Here is a 25,012-nt window from a genome sequence, read left to right as displayed (position 1 = left end):
CCTGCAATTGCACAGAGTGTTTTCACATACAAGAGTGAACTAAATTGGAAAAAAAAAAATACAGCACCCTAAATCATTCTAACACACAAGCCAATCTGCTAAACTGAATCGATATCAAAGCAGTAAAGCCAGCCATCACAAAAAGACACAAAACATGGTGCAGACTTAAAATCTGTGAAGACAACTGGAATCATGCTTAGCTTAAATTACAGTTTCATTTTACTTTGTACTTTGTACATATGCATGCATTATGCATAGCCCTAAAATTTATTATTTGGTCTAACTATTATTAACCAAAATATTTTAAATTTAAAATTATAATAAAATGTCATTTTCCAGTTTGTATATCTACTTATAAATAGGAATAAAGATATTTTTAGGCAGAAGAAAATCAGACTTCTCTACGTTAAATTCTAATTCCAATATCTCTTATAAGAAAAGAGAAAATTCCTGCTCATTTACACACTTAATACAGAACTGCTACAATTTAGGTGATGATTATCTGAGGCACAAAAAGAGGACATTATCAGACTTCTCATGACAACATGCTTATATTTACATCATGCTCACAGGCAACAGAACTGAAAAAAGGTTATGTAATATTGCAGATATTAAATTAATTATGTTACTACAAATACACTCTTCAGGAGGAAATCAGTGTTTATGTTTTTTTATACTGGGAACAGTTTCTTTGTAAAGGAATATTTGTGGATCTGATCAATGTTTCATTTTCCTGTCTGTAATTGAACTCACAAGCTAAAATGTGATTATTTTAGAGCAGAGGGTGCTTTAGTATTTGGTGTTTGCTAAGGAAGTGTTCTGAAGTTAGGATGGAAATTCTACTTCAATTAAGAGCAAGAAAACAGCCCTAGGATAAAGGGGTAATGGATATAAAACTGAGAGGGGAAATTGTAAGTGCTAAATCTTTGAGATTTTGGGTGACTCCTCTGAGTGCCTGACTGTCACTCACCTGGCAGTCTGAGTGTGGTTATCCAGAATGATGGAGACACACGGGATCCATGTAGGCAAAATTTTCACATCAGATTCAACAGATCCATTTCCAATACAGTGAGATAAAATACATCAGCTCTTCTGAGCTCTTCTGTTTGCTACTGGGGGACACAGAGAGCTATGGATGCTGGTTGGAGGATGTTTTTTACATTTCAGAAGGAAAATTAAGTTCTTTGGAATATTTTCAAATGCTTTTCACATTTTCCAACAGCATTTCTATGCCCCATTTTCAAAAGTTCTTTAATAAAAATGCTAACCCTGTGTGCAAAATGCTCTCTAAACCACAAGCTACAAATCCCTCAACAAAAAAAAAAATGCAGATTGAACAGTATTCCTTGGAAAAATGGCAGCAGGCAGGATCAGACTCATTCCTGTGCTAGACCTCTTCCCACAGCCAGCTCTGTCTTTGGATAAGTCATTAGAAAAGATGACATGTGTATCCTGGCACAACTAGGTCCTAGGGAAAAGTTGACAGATGTTACAGTATAAATCAGTTCTGATGCACATTGTGTTGCCTCCAGAGGCATCTTCTGGTCTTCCACAAAAGGTTACTGAACCATATATAATACAAAAATGCAGATACAATTGTAAGGAATAAATGTAAGGTTCTGTTCTACCCCACTTAGAAAGTCTAATGCATGAATAATGTTCCATCTGCACAGTGGTCAAATGCGACTGAAATTGATTTTAGATGTACCACATGGAGCAGCACAGACCTTAACAAGCTTAGTGACATAGGGGACCTTGTCAGGAATCTGTACAAAATTCATGATACAAGAAATTTGTATCAATGAGAATCTGGGACAATGAAGAATGGGGGTTATATTATGAGAAACTTTTGTACCGAGTAATCACAATGAATCACATACCAGAGGCATTCTCAAGTAGAAGATAACAAAGTTTAGTCACATTAAATTTATAATAAACAAGTGAAACATGTCAAATGTGCAGCTACATATCCTGACCATTAACTTTTCTGGATGTATGAATAAAACATGACCAATGGGAGCAAAACTGTCTTCCCTTCTGCTAACCTGTTTAGCTGGATAGAGGATTTTTTTTTTTTTTGGTCTGCAGCTTCAATTTTTCCACCACTTACCATCATCAGGATCAGGGTACTCACACCTGCAACAATCTGGAATGGTTTAGGCTTCCACGTATCACTCCTAAAATCCAGACAATGATCCAATTCTATCTGGTGACTCTGCAGAGAAAAGAAAGATTTTAAAAATTATTAAAAGAATGAAAAAGGATGTAAATGAAAAAGCAGTAAAGTAAGTCTTCTAAATTTTGGAAATACCCTGTGCCAGAGCTGGTGCATTTATTCACTAAAACCTGATGTTCAACAATAATCTTTCAACAAGCATTATTAATATTTTACCTTCCCCCTGACCAATCATTTTCTTCAATGTGTAAATGCCATTGGTGATATTTACACCCATGAGCTTTCATTTTCACACATGGATGACATGAGAACTGGGAGGCTGTGGATGCAGTTTGGCTGCTCTGGAATAATGAATGGAGGAGGACAAAGCTTCTTCCTCACTTCCCTCTGAGATGATGGTTTCAGAGCTCAGGCTACAAAGCAGACTCACAAAATATGTCTGATCCAATATGTTCTGTTCAGGAAGGCACTCAGGCGCCACAAATTCATGAACTAAAAGGCCTGTCAGCCTACCAATTTAGTACAGGGATTTATCTTTACATGTTGCAATGATATTATGAGCCACATAATATTTTGCTTTGAAAGAAAACAAGAGCAGTATTTTTCAAATTGGGTTAAAATTTATACATTCACTCCATAATGTCTCAAGATGCTTTTCACTTCAAGATTTTGATTATGGAACCAATAGAATTTAAAGACAAGCAAACAAAATAAAAGTTAATATAATAAAACCGGTTAAATGTTTCTTCCTACTGTCAGTCAATTCAATTTTCACAGATAGGAAACAGAAATAATTCAAATAGGCATCTGCCCGGTCTCCTTTTCTGGATTTTAACACACTTTGTTTTGCATTCTTTTAAATGCATCACACTTTAAAGTGGTTAGGGATCATATTCCTTGGCATATAAAGATTCTTCAGGATAGATTTATACAGAGGGGACTGCAGCAGCTTGAAGGATGGAAACTAATAACATCAGCACAGCATGCATATCATTTTGTGCACAGAAACTTGGCAAGACTAAGAGTGTTTTTAGTGGAAGGTGGCTGTGCTAATACTCCCTCCTGTGAATAGCCCCTCTTCACTGGATAATCAAGATCTCCACGCAGAGATCTGAGATGGCTTTTTACAGAGCTGCTTTCAAAAATGAAATTATCTTCATTATTATTAATTTTATGAAAATAAATTGCCTTGGAGTTTAGTGCTAATTGCTGTCCCTGTCATATAGCCCAGGAAGGGGAGGTGTGGGATCTGATGCAAGAATCAAAAATATACAGGCACACCTTGCAGAGTGAGGAAATGCCTTCTAATCCCTACTACAGAAACCTTCAGCTAAAATATCTCTAGCTGCAATTACCTCACAACACATATTTTCCCTTTATTTTGAACTCCAATTATATTACTTTTTTGTTTGGAGACAACTTCAAAATAAAACGTATCATTTCTCTACCGTGTGTTGCAAGATGTCAGCAAGCTTACATGGCTGACAAGCATGGCAACCCACATGTGAATTTTGGCACACCTGGGCTTTTATTTCCTTCTTTTGCAAATAAAGTTTATATAGAAATGCTACTGAAATAAGCATAAAGAAGCACCTGTGAAAATCCATTCAGCCTCTGAGGTTTCTGCCCTGCCCTGACCTGCAGAGAAAGCAAACTCACTAACCATGATTCCTGTTATCTCTTGAGAGCAGGCCAGATAAGCTCTTGGATCAAATTAAAGATATTCCAGCCTAAAATCACCTGTCAAGTGTTCAACCAGGGGCTTAGACTGTCCAGGACAGCGTTGTCCTACAGGTCACGCTGGATGGCAGCAGCACCTGAGACAGGAGCCCTGAACACCCTGCCCAGGGTGACTTCCTCAGGATTTCTCTCTAAAATCAAGCCCCAGGGTGCTGGGAGCAGTGACCTGAGCAGATCAGCCTGCTGAGACTGAAACCCACCCAGCAGCTTGTGGAAAACCACCACACTAATAGCAGCTCATCCCCTCAATAAACAGCAATTTTGAAAATGACTGGTTTTGTTCTCTGACCTTAAAAGTGATGAGAGAAAGAAGCTGGAGACACCTGAAACACAAACCAACCCCACAAAACCCTAATTCACATTGTTTCAGTCAAAGAGAAGCCCCACAAGGCTGTCTGCATGAGAAGAGAAGAATGTGGAAACTCCTGCTGCTTTTAGTGCCTTTCTATAAACCAAAGTCAGCAGAACCAAACAGTATTACACAACATTTTCTGCATAAACATAGTTTAGTAACTGCTAGGTAAGAGAAATAAAAGTTAGAGGAAATACTTCTTTGCATTCTCTCTTCCTCTCCCCCCTCATTCCGACATGAAGCTGATCAATAAATCTTAGGGCTTGCTTAGGTAAAAAATTAAGAAAGAAATAATTTACTGAGAAATCCCTGTCTGGGTACAGGTGTAAATATCATTTTTAGCTCAATAGTGAGCCAAATGCAGCACAAATCACCAAGTATATGAAAATAGCTTCCATTTAAACACTATTGCAAGCAGATAAGTTACACTTTACACCCTTGAGACCATGGGGATTGAAAGTAAAAAACATTGATCTGCTGAAACACCACCTCCCTAATTCTTTGGGCTTTTAAACCCAAAGGATTTCTTTAAGGTACTCTATGCAGTGAACACTTCAGTTTTATGAAAAACTCACCTTGCATATTTACAGGGGTTTTAGAAATATCTATTTAAAGGTGGTTTTAGAGATATCTATTTAAATAATAGGACATTTACTTTTCTCACAGTTTGAGAAAGCAAATGTGAAGTTTCATCAGATATGAAAAATGAGACAAAATGACAAACACCACATCTATCACAACCTCATTCAGTTAATTAAAATCAGATGCTCAGCTGAGTAATTTTAATTAGTAGCATTGGACACATTGTCAATTGTTTGGAATCAGGAGTTTTTAATAATTTATCCTCATTTCTTGGAACTCAGATGTATATTTCACTCTTGGACTTTAAATCTCTATGCCCATAAATTGTACCCATGAAGCATGAATTACTGTAACTTTTTGTTCACAATTAACAAGTGGGTAAATAGGAGTGGAACAGGGCTAGCAGTGTGTCAACTGCAGCTCTTCACTGGAAGCTTGATGGAGTCAGAGTACATGATTTCCTTTTTTCTTAATCAAATCTCAAGTGCAGATCTCCTGGAAAAGCACTTTTTGTTTTCAGATGAGTTAAGGTTGCACTTCAACTCACTTACAGGATTCCCAAGGGACCTCATGAAGCTGTTTTTTCATCCAGAGTGGTAGCTGTACTTTTGACCTCAGCAAGCAACAAAAATACTGATTAAATTCCTTTTCTTAGAAGGAGAGATGGATATTGCTTGCTACTCTGTTAATTGAGAATTTGTTACCCTATAAAATATAATTTCCTGAGAACAGGAGATATGAAAGCACAAAAATCTTTGTCTTCAATAATATAGGTACCTATACATGTTTTGATCTGGTAACTGCTCCTTTTCAACACTAAATTGTAATGATTTCTCACAGCTGTCTTAAATGACATATATCCTGCATTCTTAGCTGAATTATACCTAGCTCATAACCACCTAATACAAACCAAATTCTTTTCGCTGCTAAAATTGCTAATTCAAGTACTGAAGGCTAGGAAATCTCCCCAGGGTTTCCTGTTCAACCTTGCCTTTACCTCCAAGGAACCATTAAATACTGTTAATTTTTAATAGGCTACTAATATCCCAATTTTTTTTTTCCCACTGACTCCATTACTGGGGAGTCATTTTCCCGCTGAAGCAGCCACATTCTTGATTTCAGCTGGTATCAAGTGAATGCTACAGAGGTTCCAAAAAAACAAGGCAGAGATTAATCTAAAGTATCAGAACACCTCCCTCAGCCTGGAGATCCTTGATTTCCTTCATTGCCCTCACATCAGACCAGGCTCAAGCACAAAGGGTTTGTCAGGGATGTGCCACCACGTGCAGAATTTTTCAGCCTAATGCAGTCAATAAAACAATATATTCACTGTTTACACAATCCCCAATGCTGGCTGAGCGCTGCTGCTGGGATTCTCATGCATAATTTTGGTTTAACAGTCAATCTTGTTAATATTTTTTAATAGGGACAAAGTAAAGTGCCACTGTATTAGTCTGCCTGCATGAGAGCTCAACCTGAAAGCACAACGTTCCACTTTTTCCCGTGGAACATCTGTGGAGTATAATTATAATTAAGCACGTCTTGAATATTAATTGTTCTGATGTCACTGATGTAATGTCCTAGGATACACTGAATCAGTTCTGTTTCAAAGTACTGTTTTATTTAAGAGCTTTGCCAGATGTTCTCATCATTTCACTTAGATTTTTCCACCAGGAAAACAGTTGCTGAGACTTGTGAATCTTCTGCCTTTGCCAACTGTCAAGGAAATAATTTCATCCCCAAAGAGGAGGCAAAATCACCAGGTTTTTGGGTTTTTTTTTAAAGGAAAAAGAGAAGTGATGTTCCAGAAACATTTGTACTGCTGTTGGCTTAGAAAAGATTTTGCTGAGAACAACACAATTATTGTAATCTTGGGCAACAACGAGCCCCTTTATTCATTCAAGTCCCCACCTTAGGTTTTCATTTGCATCTTATTTTCCACCATGTCATGCAGCAGAAATTCAAGGCAGCTGGTTTCAGTGTTACAGAAATTAGAAATGAAGGACCATATCCTTAACCAATACCTCGCTGTATTTTTGCTGTCTTGAGGGATCATATGCCAGAAAAGAGCACCTGGGGATCCAATCCCTCTCTAATAAACAACTTTTGTAATAGTGGAAACTCAACAACTGCTGAAACTAAAACATATTTTACAATTACTGATTCTGATATTCCCAGAACACTGAATCCAAATTCACTAGCATTGCTTCACAGCTGAACTACTTTAAACATGTTATTTTAGCTTATTTGTAAAGAACAATAAAAGAAAGGCCTCCTCATCAAGGTTCAACAGTGACAGTGAATGACTGAAACATCAAACCAGGCCTCAGTTAGAAGTGTATTTGCTTGACATATTTGTTCTGAAAGAGTTCTTTCAAAGAAACTACTTAAAAAAAAAAATTGCTGCATACCTCAGTAATTAAGGATTTGATCTCATAATGTGGCAAGTGCATTTCAAAAAACAGTAAGTTTTTTATATGTATTGTTCTCAGCAAGAATGCAGGCTCCACGTGGTGGGTTAGAATGTTTAAAACCCAGGTGAGCTCAACATGGACTCGACAGGTTTGAGCATCTTGGGTTGGACTGAGATGACCTCCAGACACCCCTTCCATGGGTTCCATCTGTAGGTAAGAAGACTTTTGATTAGAAAAGGTAACAGTGGGCACATTTTTCCATTTAACAATAGAATGCTAAGCAGTGCTTGTCAAGTCTTAATAAATTCCAGTGTCCTTCTGACAGTTGATGAAGAGAGAAGAAAATTAATTCCATTACCTTTACTAATAGGTACCTTTACATTTGCCAGAGAGTAACTCTAAACAAATGAACACATAAAAAAACCTATCAGGATTTACTGGGCTGCTCTTTATAAAGCACTCCTGTGTTCTATACCATTGCCATAATTTTCAAGCAGGTCTGACCTTGCAATCTTACAAGCTGTACTATCAAATTCCATTTTCCAGTGACTGATTTGCAGAAGTTCACAGAATTACCAGCAAGGCTGGGCACCAAACCTGCAGATCCATGATTTCAGTGCTCTGTAACTGCTCCCTCCCTTTGGGGGACTTTGCAGCTGTCCTCACATCAGCAAAACAGATGGGAACATTTTTTATCTCAACAAAGCAAGTGAGCCTATAGTGCAGTTGCTTCCACAGAGAGCAAAGGTTCCCTTTAATGGGCTCACTGCATCCTCATTTCCATAATTAATTCTGTTAATCAAGAGGCTGAAGTTTAATCCCGCATCCTCTTTTTTAGTCTAAACCAAAGACTGATGGCTTCACATCTCATCATGACACAGGTACTGCTGAGCAAACCAGAAGTTTCCACCAACATTAACAGTTCTGCTTCCACTCAAAGCCTGACTCACAGGAAGGAACATAATTAAGGAATGAACATTAATTCTCCACAAATTCCTTTTTTTTTTTTTTAATATTACCTAGCCATGAAATACATTCATCGTCAAACTTTGTCACTCTAGTCAACAACTCATGATTTGAAATGTGCCCTGCTCTTCATCTGAACATCAAAGTGAAAATATGAAGTAATTTCTAATCATAAACAACTCGAAGAAACAGCAAGTCTATTTCTTGTTAAATATACTTAATCTTAAAATAGATTTTGCTTTTCAGAGGAATTCATATCCTCAGATCTTTCTGTTCTCACTCTCTGAAAATGTTCCTTTGAAAGTTCTACTGTGCTCAACTGAGATCACTATGTAAGAGTTCCTCAAGTGGCTGAAAAGCAAAAAGATTGAAAATACTACAAATAGTTGCTCTAGAAATCCCCCTAAAATGTCTATTTTTTGTATTTAAAGTGCTATTAATTTTTATTTCCCTATCAGCAATGTGTGCAAATTGCAGTTTAAAAAAAATTCAAATAAATGTTAGACAAGTAGATAACATTATGTTTATCCTGTGTAACACTTGGCTCTCAAATATTAGCAGTTTGGTGTATTATTTTTAATTTCATGAGTTATAAAGGACTCCTCATATGTAAAACACTTAAAGAGATATCTCTGACAAGACACTCTTAATAATAAAGAGCAAACACCTAAATACATATCATAGCTACAAGAAATACAACTTTAACTTATGAATTAACATGTGTTTTACTACATATTTTAACTCTGAAGCTTTAGAGTTTTATAACCATCATTGTTTTATCTAAATTTCCCAAAGCATTTGTGCATCTTGTACCACAAAAGCTGATAAACAACCTCTATTTTCCAAATGGTACTATTGACCTACCTCTAGTCACAAAAGCAATCTCTTATTTAATGTGATCCCTCACATGAGGCAGGCTCCACTGAGAAATGGAAAAGAATCTACCTTTGCAAGCCTGCCAGTAAAATATATTTGGGTTGGACAGTGCAAGCTATAAACAAGATAATTTGTTCCTCATTACCTTTATCCCACTCAATACACTCCCCTTTGTTAATTATACCAACGTGCCCTCTGCTGCACAGTTCTTTATTTTTCAGCTAAGAAGTAAAAGAAAATATGGCTAAAGCAGAAAGGCTGAGGGAAAACCAGCTAGGAAATGATCCTTGAGTATGGATCAACATGATCAAATTCTTATTGATTTCAAATTGTCAGAGGTTGACAAACACCCAAGTCCCTGTCTCTCGCCTTCTGATTCCATTACCTAATGTACAGGCTGAGTGACAGGTTTTTAATGTGCTTACTTGCTGCCATCACTGTTGGACACAGAGCAAAGACTTCTAGAGTTCTTCTTAATGGCGGCATAATGAAAATGGAAATGGGATGTGCTAATGGAAATACTTGTTTATTAAATGAAGGTACGTTAATATTACTTGAAATAAGTTCTCTTAAACAGCCTAAGCAGAAAAGTAGGTTTTAAATTTCTGTGTGATCTTGCAACAGCTGTTCTCTTTACTTCAAGACTAAAAGTGGAACCTTTCTGAAGGAGGGCAAAAAAAAAAAATCACCCTGTGAACCTCTAGGAGATGCTCCACGAGCAGCTGGGTCACACTTCATCCATCACCCCTCCGTGTGGGGCAGCAGATCCCGTGGGTTTGGTCCCTGTCAATCTGCAAACCCTTCCAGGGTCACTGCTGGTGACTAAAACAAAGAATTAAAAACCATACAATTCTGCCCTGAGCACACAGAGCAAACTTCAGGGGATTTCATTGCATTTTCTGTGACAATCCGCAGATAACATCTCTCATTCTCAGTTCAAGACTGCAGAGCTCACTTCTGCACACAGGAATAACGTTACTCCAACTGGAGCAACAGAGTTCCTTCACACAGCCACTGCTTCAGCAAGTTGGAGTTTATATTGTCATAACCAGTGGAAAGTTAAGCAAAACATAAGCACTAAGGACAACAAATTTCAAGTGCTGATAGCTTGGGCTGATTAAGCAACTCTACTGTGCACAGCAACTGTGATGCAAGCATGGGGTTTTCAGTTTCTGGATATCAGACTTCTATTTTTGCTGAGCACTTCCTCAGCATTGTTAATATTCATACCTCCATGTGAAAATCCGAGGACTAAAACCATGCTGAAGTTTTGCCCATTATTTTTCTAAACATAAAGACATTCATAACAATTTCTTTCAGCTCACAAAAAAAAAATGGGGTCAATAAATATATATATATATAACTCATATGAAAATATGGTAACAAAATAAAATATTCAGGATTTTTTTGTGCCTGTCTAGCAGTGAAGAAGACAAATGAAAGGATTGGTATTTTTTTCCTCAATTATTTTTTTTAATCTAGTCTTTAAATATAATTTTATATATATATATATATATATATATATATATATATTTTATTTTCATCATGGTGAGAAACATCTAGAAATTTTCTCATATTTAATGAACATGGCTGAGCATATTTAATCAAGTAGAGGGAAAATAGTCCATGAAAAAATAATTATAAAGGAAGATACAAATGACTCAATCAGAAGCCCTAAAAAGTTGCAAAAGTGCTGGAATCCCAGCACACAAGCTGAGTAATGTAAGAACAAAGACCTTATGATTCAACCTCAAAGAATTAATCTTAAATAAAAAGTGAGTTCCCTGAGATAGTAAGTTTGACAGCCCATGCTGTCAGGTCTGACACTACATAAATTACTGTAATCCAAAATGAAAAGGCTAACATTCAATCTTCTCTTTCCTAAAAGACCTTGAGCTCTTAGTAATTCCTTAATAAGGTCTACAAGTTATTCCTATAGAAAATGATAACTGATCTCCCTGCTCAAAAAAAAACCCCAAAAAACCCCCAAAACAAAACAAAAAAAAAAAACAACAAAAAAACCTCAAAACCAAACAACCCAATCCAAACCCAAAACTCTAACCAATTACTTTTTCTGCTTTTATTTTCCATGAAAAATCTCAAAACTTCCCCAAAAGTTTGCAGAACTTGCAAGTCAAGGGCAGAGCAGTGTGTGTCTATTACCTATATTAAATGGTGCTTTTCTATCTGTTATATGGTACATTACGTGTTACATGTTACAGTTTTTCCCCAGTGCCTATTACCTGTATTAAATGGTGCCTTTCTACTCTAAACCAATCTGAGAGTGCCAACATCACCAAGAACACGGAGAGAAGGAAGGAGGAAGAGGGAGGACAGGGCAGGCCCAAATCCCTCCATCTTAAAACTTCTGACCCCCATGTACAAAACCAAAACCCCCCTGTACAGCACTCAAAAATTCTTCCCTCTACTTAGTGACTACTTCTACTATAATATCTAAACTTTTGTGCCTTCTTGTTCTTCCTGCAAGGTTGGTAAATCATTCCATGGTTCAAACCCAAAATCACAGCTGTTTCCAGCTGCCTGCCAGGGTGTCAGATGCTTCTGACCTGGGTCCGGATCATCCAAAAATGTCTGAGGGACATTTTGAGTTCCCACTGTACTGAAATCAGAGTTTAAGACCATTAACTCCCCTCTGGGAGCACATTTCAGATGAATGTAGTCCTAACTCAGCCCGGTGGCAGTGGGAAATGCAAAGCCAAGGGTTCTACCAGCAAGAGCACAAACCAAGGAACTCACTCCAAGCTCCAGGACAGCTACTGAAAGCAAACAATCAGTTCTGTGTTTATTTTGCAGCACCTCACAAAAGCTCTCCCTCAGAACATAAAACTGGTGTGTGTAATCTCATATGAGACACTTGAGTCCTGGATTATCCCTCGGGATCTTCCCAATCTTCAATCCCTGGCCTAGGGAATGCTAGAGGTTTAAACTCTGTCTGAAATGGCCTTTGGAGACACAAAATGCTACTTGGATACACAAGGCTGGAGCCTACTTTTTTTTTTTTCCTCATTGTTTCAATGAAGGGCACTGTTTTATTGCAGAATTTTAAGTTTCAGAAAGGAAGTTTTCACTAAAACAGAAAAGGCAGTGAGTGATATCTGAGACTGAAATCAAGATCTCCAGACTGAGCTGATGTGCAGCAATACACACAGCAGGCTTCAGCCATGACTCTCAAACATAGCCTGCAACTTGGATTTAACAGCCAATCCCAGGCACAGAATTGAATATAATTACCCCAGTAAAAGAAAAATCTGTCCAATCCCTAACAATTAATGGCAGTAATCCAACAAATATGCTCGTCCATAAATCTTATTTATAAAATTAACTTCAGCTTGCCTGTCCATAAGTCTCTGTATCAGGGACTGAAAGCACCCAGAACAATAATCAATATGCCACATTGCTAAGCTGGATGCAGGAAAGAAGTAGAGGTATTTTCACATATCATATGAAAAACATCCTGAAATATGCATAAAGTCCATATGAAGCAGGAGGAAATACAGACAAAAATAATGAAATGCAAATGGATTCTGAAAGTGAAAGATATTCCAATGTACCCAAAGAATCAGTAAAGCAATTTGTATGGTGGGAGAAACACAAATACAAACATCCTTCCAGCCTCCAACTCCTGCCTCAGGAAAGGCTGGAAAAAATGCCCAAAGAGGAGCAGGATAAAATTTTCTTTGAGGGCAGTTTTCCTTTTCTCTGTTCCTAAGATCTTGGCTACTTTTTCCTTTCATTGCTTGCTCCCATTTCTTCTGGAGCTGCTGCATTTTGTGCTCCCTGCTACCCTCACTTTGTTCTGCCCCGCTCACTGCGGCTCCCCTGCTCTTGACTCTCTATCGCCAGGACACTGCCCATAAACGCTCGTTTTCCCCAAAATAAGTTCATAAACTGTCTCAAAGAACAGCACACTGGAGGCTCCTAGAGCACAGGTACCTTCGCTCCAGGGAGCTGCCTGCAGGACAGAATTATTCTCCTCCTGTGTTCCTGCAGAGTAGCAGGAGAAAATTCACTGACAGAAAACCAAGAGACTCTGCACACAGAGCAGCCTTAGATGATCAGAATGAAGTTAATCTGAGAGAACATCCTTTGGAAAGAGCTCAGCCCAAAGTCCTGATCCTGCTCCTGAACACACAAAGATTTGTGCTAAAACCACTCCTATTAATGCCAGCGGGGACACAATTAGTGCTCTGCAGAACGTGCCTGAAAATGGCAGCTTACATTTCTAGAGGAAAAACAGCTTACATTTCTAGAGGAAAAACGTTTAAACTGTGAACTCTGTACAGGGTAAGACACAGAAACAGCCCAGAAATTAGGGACAGGCAAGTGAATATTCATATCTGCCTTGTAAATTCCTTTAGCAATTCATACATCTGTATTTAGATCCTTACACAGTTTTAAAAACTGTTCCTAAACAAGTCACCAGAGACCAGCAAAGTTTAGCTCTGATCCATATTTACACAACTTCCAGAAGCACAAGGGTGGTTTCCAAATTCTGTTTTTTCTGGGGATGCTAAGGAGAAAAAACCCAGTTCAGTTTTGAGGCTCGTCCACGGTGAATAAAGTTGAAGGTAAACATGAAAGCGAATTTAAATTCTAAGAGTGACTGTTAGGACTTAACCCTCACTCTGACTGTGCTCTTGGGTTGGAAAGGGTGCATTTACATGATGCAGAGGTAACAAAATCTGCTCCTTTATCCAGCCTTAGCTAATATGGAAAACAATCTCCGTGTGCTACAGCAGCCACGGAGAATGCAAGGGTACAAACAACACAAAAACGTTTTCTGTGTTTTCCCTCTGAGTGAATTTTCCCCCTTATATATCTTGAGTTGTTCTTGTTATTCTTTATTTGACTTAACATGAAGATGCCTAGAAGCAGCAAAATATTTTCTCTTCCTTATTCTACTGTCAACAGCATTACTTTGACCTTATCAGACAAATTTATGTTGAAAATTTTCCGAAGCAGTATTCTCCTGTGAGCTGCTATAATGTGCATCTTTATATTATCTGGTGTAATTTAGATATGTGAGGAATTTCTTAATTATTAATTTTGTCCTGTTTTAAAAGTACATATTAAAAATTGAAAGAAATCCCTGGACACAGACATCTGTGTTGCACTTTATAAATAATACCAATAAATAAATATTAATGCTTATATTTCATTTATATTTCAAGATTAAGGCTAGGAAGCTTGAGACTCCCAATAATTAAAGTTAAAATTGCTTAATGTTTCACACTAAAAATGCTGTAATAATTTCTCAGGTTGAAAGTATGAGGACTTGCTGCTTGCAACACTATACCATAGCAAGAATGAAACAAAGCAGCTCTGATTTTATAAATCAATGAAAAAGGAATCATGTAATGACACTTACATACTTTTTAAAATGATCTAATGGCAGTAGAGGTCCACAAAGCTGTTATATTACATATGTTCATTAATTATTTCAATAGTATTTTTGTTAGGCAACAAAAGGAAAAAAAAAAATGTGGGCATAGAAGTGTTCCAAAAAAGTATAAAGCCACACAAATTCAACCAAATTCCATTTGTAAAAATCTTAAAAGCTCTTCCTTAACACAGCATTAACATGATTTAACTGATGTTACAGAATTCATTAGAGCCAAGTTAGTCTTTTTGCAAAGTCCAATGGAAACTTGGTGCAGTTAATCTCACATTTCCTGCACCTGGAAATAAAATCTTTACTCTCACATGAGAAAATTACCTGCAGCACAAAAGTGCCAATGTACAGCTCGCAGCTGCCTCCGTGCAGCAGCACATCTGCAGCCCTGTCTGGGCACAGAAATCATCCACAGCTTTAAAAGATCTCTTCAAAGCCTGAGGCACTCCATGAAAAGGAGTGCAACAGAATTACAAAGGTGCTCAAGGAGGCACCTGGGATGCTCTCCATCCCTCCTCCCTCCTGAGAGGCCTCTCCAGAGCAGGAGCCCAGCCCAGGCAGTGCAGCCTCAGAGGAAGCACTTGAAGCTCTGCAGTTGCACTTTGGTTCTGCCCTTTGCTGCCCTCTCCCATCCACCAGCACATCCCAGTGCTCCCTGCCAAGATCGTGGAGCAGCTCCTCAAAGACTCCAAATGGAAAATGGCCCCAGGATCAGGAAAAAACACCACTTCTAAAAAAAAAAAAAAAAACCAAACATTAAAAATAGAGGAAAAATAATAGAAATCTGCTAAAGAAACACAAATAGATTTTACTTTTAACATCCTCAGCAACCTCTAAGTTGCTCAGGGTGTATCTCAGGTTTGAGCCTGCAACAGCCAGCTTTGGTCCCAATGAAATTCTCTTCTTGCTCTTGGCAGCAGCCTCTCCCTTTCCCAGCTCCCCACAGCAGCCACAGGCACTGCAGAGATCACTTCCAGCTCGGAAATTGGCACATTGTCTTCATCCACTGACATGTAAGAGCCCAGGAGGAATTAGAGCTCTGAAAGTCAGCTTCCTACAGCTTTTTCCTGTGTTTCAGCTCAGCACAAACCCATCTTTCTTTGGTGTGAAATTTAGGAAGACTGGTTGGGAACTATGTGCTATGCCATGGGGAGTCCCCACTCCTGAGACAATTCTGAGTGTTTCTGGTTTGACTTCTGATTTCATTTTTGCTTTACTCTTCTCTCATCTGTTTGTCAGGATAACCTCTAAAGGGAGCCTATAGGGAAGCTGCAAAGAGGAAACTGAAGGATAAAAGGCAAACTTCCTAGTCCATAGAGCCTGAATTTTGTTTGGTATGGAAATGTGTGGCTGAAGAAGAGTCTTGTTGTGACCCCTGAAAGAGAGACAGGAGTGCAGGACCTCACAAGGAGATCTGAATTGCTCTGTGCAGCTGGGCTTAGCTGACATTGTTACCTGGCTGGAAGGAGGGAGCCAGAACCACTGGAGTAAAAACAACCTTTATGATGGATGTTTGACTTCACAAGTAAAGCCTCCTGAGTGAAGGAAAACTGCTTTGCTGTGTCTCAGCATCGATGTTGTCCCCTTGCTCTCCAGGTACTGCTGGTGGAAAAGGACTTTGAGATTAAGTAGACAATAAAGTTTCCTTCTCACTTTGAAAGCTGGGGGAATAGGTTTCTGTGGCAAGGCAGCAATAGAGAGGCTTTGGAAAAAAAATTAAAAAATGAAATCCAGCCACATGGCATTTCTTGCAACTCCCTCAGCTGCTGTGGCATGGACTCACCCATCTGTTATCCGACAACACTTTCACTGCAGCTCCAAATTGTTCAGGGTGGAGATTATTCACATGTCAGCTGGGACTCGGCTTTAGTGCAGCCTGCTCAGCCATCCTGGCAAAGCATTTGTCATGAAACATTTGGGAGATGAGTTTCTATGGCCTGTCAATTATGATGTAAGAATTGGAAAGGGACACGTTCCTCAAAACATTACTTCAAAGTGGGCTTTCTTTTTTAACTTTATGTGGGTTTGGTGATTAAAAAAAAAACCAAACCAGTGGAAAATATAAAAGTTTTTTTACTTCTGCAGAACTTTTAAAAGTCCTGTATGAATTCTTCAGTAGCACACTAGATGCTGAGGCAGGAAATCCAGGAGCTCTGCTGCAGAACTGGGGCCACCCAATGTCACCAAAAAGACCTCATAATGTCACTAAAAACACTTCACAATGTCACTAAAAACACCTCACCCAATGTCACCAAAAAGACCTCACAATGTCACCAAAACACCTCAAATGTCACCAAAACACCTCACCTGTCTCTCCCTGCACTCCTGGGCTCTGCCCCACAGGAAACAACCAACCCTTAACATGAACTATGTTTAACTTGATTATTTCTGTCCTGGAAATGGAAGAAGACATATGAATCCCACAAAAGAGTTATTACTGTTATATCATCTTTTCTTTCACAAATATTAATCTTCCCAGGGTCCATTATTGATTTCTGTAAAAAAGATGGAGAAATTAATCAGCTGCTTCAAGTTATGCCCATAAGCAATGACTATGGGAAGAAGAGTTACTTAAATTTTAATGCACTATCATGAAGAAAATATTTTAGCCAGATAGCATCAAACTAAAATAAGCAGAATCTTGAGTTATTCAAGGAAAAAAAAAATCCTTTCTCAAATCAAGCCCTCCCATTTGATACACAGTGCCCACAGTATTCCCCACCTGCCTTTCTGCTTCCCAATTAATAATTTGGGTTTGTAGTTGGGCAAGCTGCCAGTGAGTATAGTTCCCACTACAGGATTGTGCTGCTCTTGTGTGAAAGTGACCTAAAATGACATTGAATAATTCTTTAGCCATAGTAGGAGGTGTCAGAACAGCCCATAGCAAACACCAGAAACAACCAGAGGAACACAGGTAAATGCTGGAGAGACCAAATCAGAGACAGATTGGACATTTGACCTCTACTTTAAAACAATGCTGTCTCTTCATAAATATATATTTGTATATTATACACATGTATTAAATCTTTTATGTTTCTTCTCTCTAAATAAAAATAGGACATGGTGACAACTATTGTTTATTAGTCCTGCCAGCTGGACTCAAATATGCTGCATATGTCAGCACAAATCTGTGTCTGGGGACGTGTGCAGCTGATATTTCACTCAGCTAAATATTCCTGCTTGGGAAATACCTAAAACAAGCCATTGGAAATATAGCATCCCCTTCCACCAAGCTAATCCTAGGCTGAAAAGGAAGAGATTACATCGTACAGCTGATTTCTCAGTCAGCTTGAAAAATCATGAAAAATCAGGAGAATGCTGTCCTGTCTGCAGTGTTTGAAGAGTGGCACGCTGTGAACCAAACCTGAAACTCTCCAGCTTCCCCAGCCCTGTCCTGGAGCTGGATGATGAGGGCACAGCTGAAAACAGGGATGTGCTTTGAGCTCTGCAGCCTCCTGCCTGCCCTGGGGGACCTTTGGGTAACGGGAGAAGCTTCAGCTCTGCAGGAGGAGCAGGGAGGAAAAAACAGATGATACAGTCATGCCTTAGGATTTGAGCTTTTCTATTTTTCATGTATTTGTGGTCCTGCAGCTCTTTAGTGAGTAACTCAAACTCCACACACAGTGTGAGCTGCTGCTGCTGTCCCATTCTGGGCAGACACAACAATTCCTCTCCAGACCTCACTGCCTCAGGGAAACAAAAGGGACTTGGGGAGAGCAAACTTGGGGTAAATTACTTCATTACTTGAAGCTATAATTAGAAGATTAACCCCCCAATATGCAACTGGACCAAACTTATAAAAGTGTGAAAACCTGTGGTCCATTTCTGGGTGTAGCCCGTGGGGGACTTTGTCTGCCCTAAATGTACCTGAAGGTCCTTCAATAAATATAACTGCTTTTATTCCCTTAATTCTGTCTGGCCTCTGTTTTTAGGTAGCCCAGACAAGGCCTCATAGAGGTGATCCCACATCAGCACTCCCAGATTTCCTGTGGGGCCAGCAGGATTTGGGATGTCAGACCTGAATGGGGCTGTATCCCCTTGAAGTGCTGCAGCCGAACACAGTGACCAGACATTTGTACAATTTGTACAATTTGTACAACAAAACCCCCAGGACAAACTCACAACCCTACAGAATAAAATGGCTTTGGATATTGTGCTGCCCAAAGTCTGAGCCCGTTTCTGGCTGCAGCCATTCCCCTGCAATAACAAATTCTAAAGCCTGTGACAATAATGTCAGGGGCTGCATGTGCTGCACCAGCCAGCCAGCAGCAATGTTCAACACCATCCTACTCATTTTCAAGGCTTACTCACCCCACAACAGACTCAGATAAACTGCAAATCCAGTTTAACAGCTGAGCTGAGCAATCAATCATTCAGAAACAAGATTCAGAGCAGCCCTGGTGAACACACAGAAGGCAATTAGATGCCACTGTTTGTAAAATAATATTGGTGGGAATTCTTTTCCCTCATCTGATTTATTTCTGTCAATCTGCAGTTTAGATTCTGTGTCATGATTAACTCCTTTGTCCTGAGATGCCATATAAAAGTAAAGCTGGCATTATTAAATGCCTCTGAAAGCAATTCTGAACCTCACAATTGCTAAGGAAATTGATTAAAGAGAGTCAGCTAGCACTGCTAATTTGCAACTGGTTATTTTTAATGACAGACTGATAAAATGAAATGCTAAACTTGAGAATAAAACTCGCTTTATGTAATATGTTAACTTGTAGAGAACACATTTGCATAAACATTTGTAGGATAGAATGAGTCCTTGGGCAGTTCAGACTATTTGGGCTGGCTGAGATGCTAGACAAAAATATAGTGCCTGTACTGTCAAATTCCAATGTCAAAAGTATCCATCAAAAGTCATAATCTCTTTAACTTCTTTGTCAGGTTTTACAGGATAAGTTTTTAGGTTGTGCTTTTCATCAATACCAGCAACTAAACTCATCTGGGGGAGTTCAAAGAGTCAATTAATGTGGTATTCAATTACAAAAGGGAGCAGGACACAAAAAATTCAAACAAATACCAAGGTATGTAGAGGTTTCCAAGTATTGAATGTATTTCTGGTATTGTATATTTGTATTGTATGTACTTATGGCTTCCATGAGCATTCTTTCAGGAATACCAGGGTGATATTAAACAGAAAACATTAATAAAACAGGTTTGACTAAATTGTTTGTTTGACTATTGCCCTTCTCCTTCCAAAAAGAGAGACAGGAAAGTGTTTGAAGCAATCAAAAGATAAAAATCTGCATTGATTGCTCTCAGGAAAGCAGGCTAAAATTGAATGCCTATGTCCTTACAAACACATTGGAAAGACTTCCAAAACCCTCTGAAAAACAAGTTTAAGGCAGGGAGAAACAGAAAACTCTGATTTGCAGGGAGAATTTTGTCTACTTATTCCATTGAAACTGCATTATGTGAAAGTTTAAGTGATCACTATTTTAAAATTATGTAGAATATTACAGTAGTAAAGACATATTTACTGCAAACACTGCAAATTAATCAAGTTCACTGACAGTCAATGCACAAGAAGCATTTTCAGAGCCCTGAAAACTGATTAGCTCATTTTGAAACCACTGTAAATTAATTTACCACAGCTCAGCAAAAGGTAAAAATCAGTTTTATAGTAATTTAGGAGTTTTCCACAGAAGTACATTTGAGTTCTGAGTGTTTCTAGAGGGACGAAACCACATCTTTTGAACTCTGCTTTGGGAATGGACCCAGCACTGGCACATCTGCATTCAGAGCAGCTCCAGGCATGGCTGAGCTGACAATGCACACCTTCAAGTGCTGTTTCTTTTTGCTGCCAGGCTTGACACCTGAATGCTTGGTGTGCTTCACACCAGGATCTCTTCCCAGTTAGGAGGGTAGAGATGCTAAAGTAAGAAGCAGTTTTGTAATTTATGAGCTTCAGCACCAATCATAATTCTACAAAGAGACCTGGCAGCTTAAAAATTCCACTTTTCCAATTAAAGGCATGGAGGTGCCCATACTGCAGAGAGCAGAACATTTTCTCTCAGGAAGTTCTTAACCTGTGCCAAGAAATGGTATGAACCTCCTCAAATGAACATATTTGCAATCTTTTGCTGTAAATCCACATTATTTTCAATAAAAATGGTCCATTTTAAATAATCTAAAATATCTTAACTAGATAGAAGTTTTCATTGTACTTTGTTTGCACTCATAAATACATTGAACTGTTGTACAACTGAGTTTGTCAGTATTTGTGTTACACTGTGGGACTCACATCACATTATTTGTAAAGTCCCCACTGTTGAAAGGCAAAACATCTTGAACACAGATCTAATATACATTAAGGTATAGGCAATCCCTGATTTAAGTGCACTCTTTAAATTGAAGTTAGAAATTAGTTTTCAGCTGCACTCCAACTACTACTGGTGATACTTTTTAAAGATTGATAACAGAGTTTTCTCCAGAATCCATCAACCTCATTAAGTGGCAGTAAAATCTGGGCTACAATTCAAGATTGGAATGTTTAATATAAAAAAAAAGTCGACATAAGCCAATTTTCAAACTGAACATAACACTTCATTGTCTATCCAGGTACAAGCACAGTAAATACAACTCAACAGTCAGAGGAAGAAGAAAGAAGCACACTTCTGTGACTTAAATGTCACGAAACAGAGAAAATCAGTGTCTCTTTCCAAAGCATTACTAAGGTACATTGCAGTTTTTTCTCTTACTCTGTAAATGTTATGCTTGTTACTTTTATAGCCATAACAGGCACTTCAGCATTCAAATAATAAAAGAACCACTCAGCTGTGGCAAACAACGGGCAAGAGCACCTGGGTGTAAATCCATCAGAACCTGACCTCCTGTGGGAGCAGGAGCACTCTGAAAGGCAGGGGCTGGTGCAGGGATCCTCCTCGGCTCTGCAAAAATTCCCTCTCACCCTCTCAGTGCAAGCCCTCTCTCTTTTTGCCCCATGAATCATTCAGGATTAGGGCTGAATTCAGCAAATTTCAAATATTTTGTGTGAGAAATGGATTTGTGAAGAATTCCCGAAACCTGTCAGAAAGCTCACACAGCCCGTACATCTGTGTGCAAAGCCTGAGATGAGCTGTGCTGGCTTAGGAAGGCCATGGGACAGAGATGACATTGTTGAGAGACTGAGCTAGAAACAAGTCTCAAAGAGTTTTAGAAGATGGCCTTGCAAAAATACAAGATATTTTGGAGAATTTGAACTGTGAAAGATGCATTGTAGCAGGACCAAGTGGGGAAAAAATAAAGGTGGTTGGTGTTAGAAGCAACAGCAGCATTGTGTGGCAAAGCTCATGGGCTGAAAACCATTTCTGGGGTGGTGTAAGCAGGAAATGGGCTGGCTTCTGATGGAATGGAGATGAGTTTTACATCTCTTGCACCTCACCCTTTACTGATAATGGAATAAAACCTTGTAAAACACCCCTCAGTTGCCCCATCTCTGTAAAAACTGGTAAAACCAACAATTTTGCATTGTTGTTTTTCACTGACCATAGATGTCATGGTGTGGGCCGTGCATAGCTGGTTATAAGAAAATGCAAAATTATTCTGGTTGCTATCAAAGCAGGGAACATCTGCTGCTGTCTTTGACCACATTCTCTAACAGCAACACAAATACATCATTCATGACTGGATGGAGGTTCTGTGGCCACAGCAGTCCGTGCTCAGCAGACCAAAACCAACATTGATGCATTATTCTCTTTCCATTCAGGGCCCTTCCTTTGGCCTGTGCCATAAACACCAAAACATGTCTATTAAAAATATTTTAGTGACCTTAGAAACAAAGAGCAAATTGATATATAAAGAGACAAAGAGAGGTTTAGTTGGTTTTGAATGGCCAGGACAGGGAAAAAAATTTCAACGTCCTGAAGTAAATTAAAAAGTGAAGTCAGTGCCCTGTCTGTGGACAGAGATTATTCTAAGAAAGGTTATGGAGCTGAAAAAGCTTCAATGACAGTTTTCAATGTACCTGGAATTTGAAATACATTTTTTCATACAAAAATTGTAAGATGAACAATAGCATAAAGGGAAAAAACAAACAATCAAAAAAGGAAAGGAGCACTGCTCAGGTTGAGTTACAAATGGAACGGGGCAAGATTTGTTAAGAATTCTTTAAAAACGAATAGATGTGTAATTAAGGAAACAAAAGAAATGTAACAATGATGCCAGAATTTCATTGGATGTATTGCAACCGAGTATTGCTTTCCAGAAACACACCTTGGGGAAAAGGCAAAGCCTTTCCCCGTATACAATGGGAAAGGAGAACCAAAGGCATAAATTCATTTATAAAAAAACCCTGCCGAAGATTACAATTTTTTCCTCATTGGTTCTGTTTGTTTTTTTTTTACTGTCACTGTGTGACAGAGAAATACTTTTCTCCAAAATGAGAGGGGGCAAGATCCACTCCCTTTTGCTTTAGAGAACAAAAACCACTGCCTAGTTTCTTCAAAAGATATTTCCTAGCATAAAATCACCATCAGGGTTTGGGAACCTTTTCAGATTCTTCTGGTACTTATCACTGAAACAGCCCTGAAACCACGTTTGAGCTTCTTTGTGCTTCTAAATATCCTCCACCTGCTTTACTGGCTTACATTAACCACTTCATAATATTTTAATCCTTTTTTTTCCCTCTACCATGGCTCACCATAGCCACTCTTCTCAGCATATCTCAGACTATATATATATAAAATTTATATATTTTCTGCTTCAGGTATGGTCTTTGTGAAAAATTTACCTGTACTAATAAAACTACCACAAGAAACATATCCATGCACTTCAGGCTCACAATGCATGAAAGCATGACTCCATCTGACTTTTTTCTAATTGACAGAGTCCAAAACCTCATGAAATACTCACTAACCAGCATTTCTTGGGGGGAAGGAAAAGCCCTGAACACAGATTCCCTTAATACAGACAATTATATTAATAAGGCAGCAGTTCCAAGCAATCCATGAGCACTGAAGTTCACACACACACATGAGATTTGCAGCCCTTGTCAAAGAGTTTGCTTCTGGCTATCCTCAGCCTTGTAACATTTTCACATTAATTTTGGGCAGCATGAATTTTCCCGCTTGGGGCATTTTAAACATGCTTGGAAATAAATAATTAATGCATTGGACACTATTAATTAGCAAAACTCAGAAACAGCTACTGTTACAGAGCCTGAAAAGTTTCTCTAAACTTGTCAGGCTGTTAATAATAAATAGGGTGGAAATGGCCAATTAACATACTTAAATAGCAACCTTTATAAACAGTGGAAAATACCACTTTTAATGTTCTTTAGATATGAGAAATAAAAACCACCAACTCTGCTACTTTAGTCGTAATACTTCACTAACAGAAATGTGGATTTACACTCGTAGGTGGAGCAGACCTGTGGAACCAAACACAATATCTGACTACAACAACTCTTTTCAGATACTGAATCCTTGTTTTTACACTTTTTATGTGGCAACAAATTTGTTAAAAATAACATGTGAAGGTGAAGATCTATGACCGTATTTACTCATTCCTACAATTTTGGAAATCAAAGATCTACAGTGATACAGGTTGTATTATAAATCATGACTTCTTTAAGGCATTAATACAGAATAAAAATAATTTATTTCCTCATCTCAACTTTTTCCAACAAAGACTTGCTTTTGTTGATGGTGATTGGGAGAATGGATTTGCAAAGGAGAATGATTTATCCCATCAGGAGAGGTGCTGGGGGGGCAGGGTTGATGTGGATTTTGACTTCAGCAAAGCTTCCAGTGCTGTCTCCCCCAATATTCTCGTGGACAAACTGGCAAGGCAAGAAGCAGAGGAACAGGGTTAAAGCTGCCTGAAGTGCTGGCCTCAAAGGTTCCTGATGCCACATTCCAGCTGGAGGCCATGCTGTTATATCCAAGGAAAATAACCCACAGCAATGGGATGGCAACAGGAAAAAGGAGAGGGGAAGATGCAAATCCAGGCAGCAGCACTGTTCCTTCGCTCTCCCTTCTCATAAAAACTAATAGAGAAGGTAAAAGAGAAAATTATACAAAACTGACTGCTGTAGCATTTAAGTTTTATCAATATTCATCTGGAGGTGACAGAGCTCACACACAGCCCTGGTACAGCATAAACCACCTACTTGACAGTCAACAAAAACACCAGTACCCTGAGCCATAATAGTGTTGCACTGCCAGTTCATTTATTCATGAACTGCAGAGGAAAATAAGCACGTGGAATGTATATAAATTTTCAGTTCAAAAGTTGCTGCCATCAAGGGAGAGCCCTAAGTTATGCACTACCTTTATAAAAAAAGTTTGTGGTTTGTTGCTTTTTCCCCAGGAATGCTGCAGCACATCTAATGAGCACACCCCTTAGCCTTTCTCTTTTGGAACAAAGCTTCCCTTTGTTGCTCGGGGCTCACACTCAGCTGACATGTGCACCAGAAACAAAACTGCTCTAAAAGTTTGGAAATAAGTATATTCGATTTACTGCCTCTTTTTTTTTCCTTTTTC

General features: G+C 38.6%; 1 long non-coding RNA gene across 3 annotated transcripts in view; it reads right to left on the bottom strand.

Moving 5' to 3' along the window:
• Nucleotides 1-679: 679 nt before the first annotated feature.
• LOC140684146 (uncharacterized) overlaps nt 680-25,012 on the bottom strand; it is a 200,921-nt gene continuing 176,588 nt past the window's right edge. For all 3 annotated transcript variants that reach the window (XR_012055921.1, XR_012055923.1, XR_012055920.1), the window contains one exon: nt 680-2,215. This is a non-coding gene — a long non-coding RNA (uncharacterized lncRNA). The remainder of the gene's footprint in view (nt 2,216-25,012) is intronic.

This window comes from Taeniopygia guttata, chromosome 4A, assembly GCF_048771995.1.
Source record: "Taeniopygia guttata chromosome 4A, bTaeGut7.mat, whole genome shotgun sequence".
NCBI classification, from domain to species: domain Eukaryota; kingdom Metazoa; phylum Chordata; class Aves; order Passeriformes; family Estrildidae; genus Taeniopygia; species Taeniopygia guttata.
The sequence above is the reverse complement of the archived record's forward strand: the minus strand, read 5'-3'. Positions and strand labels throughout refer to the sequence as shown.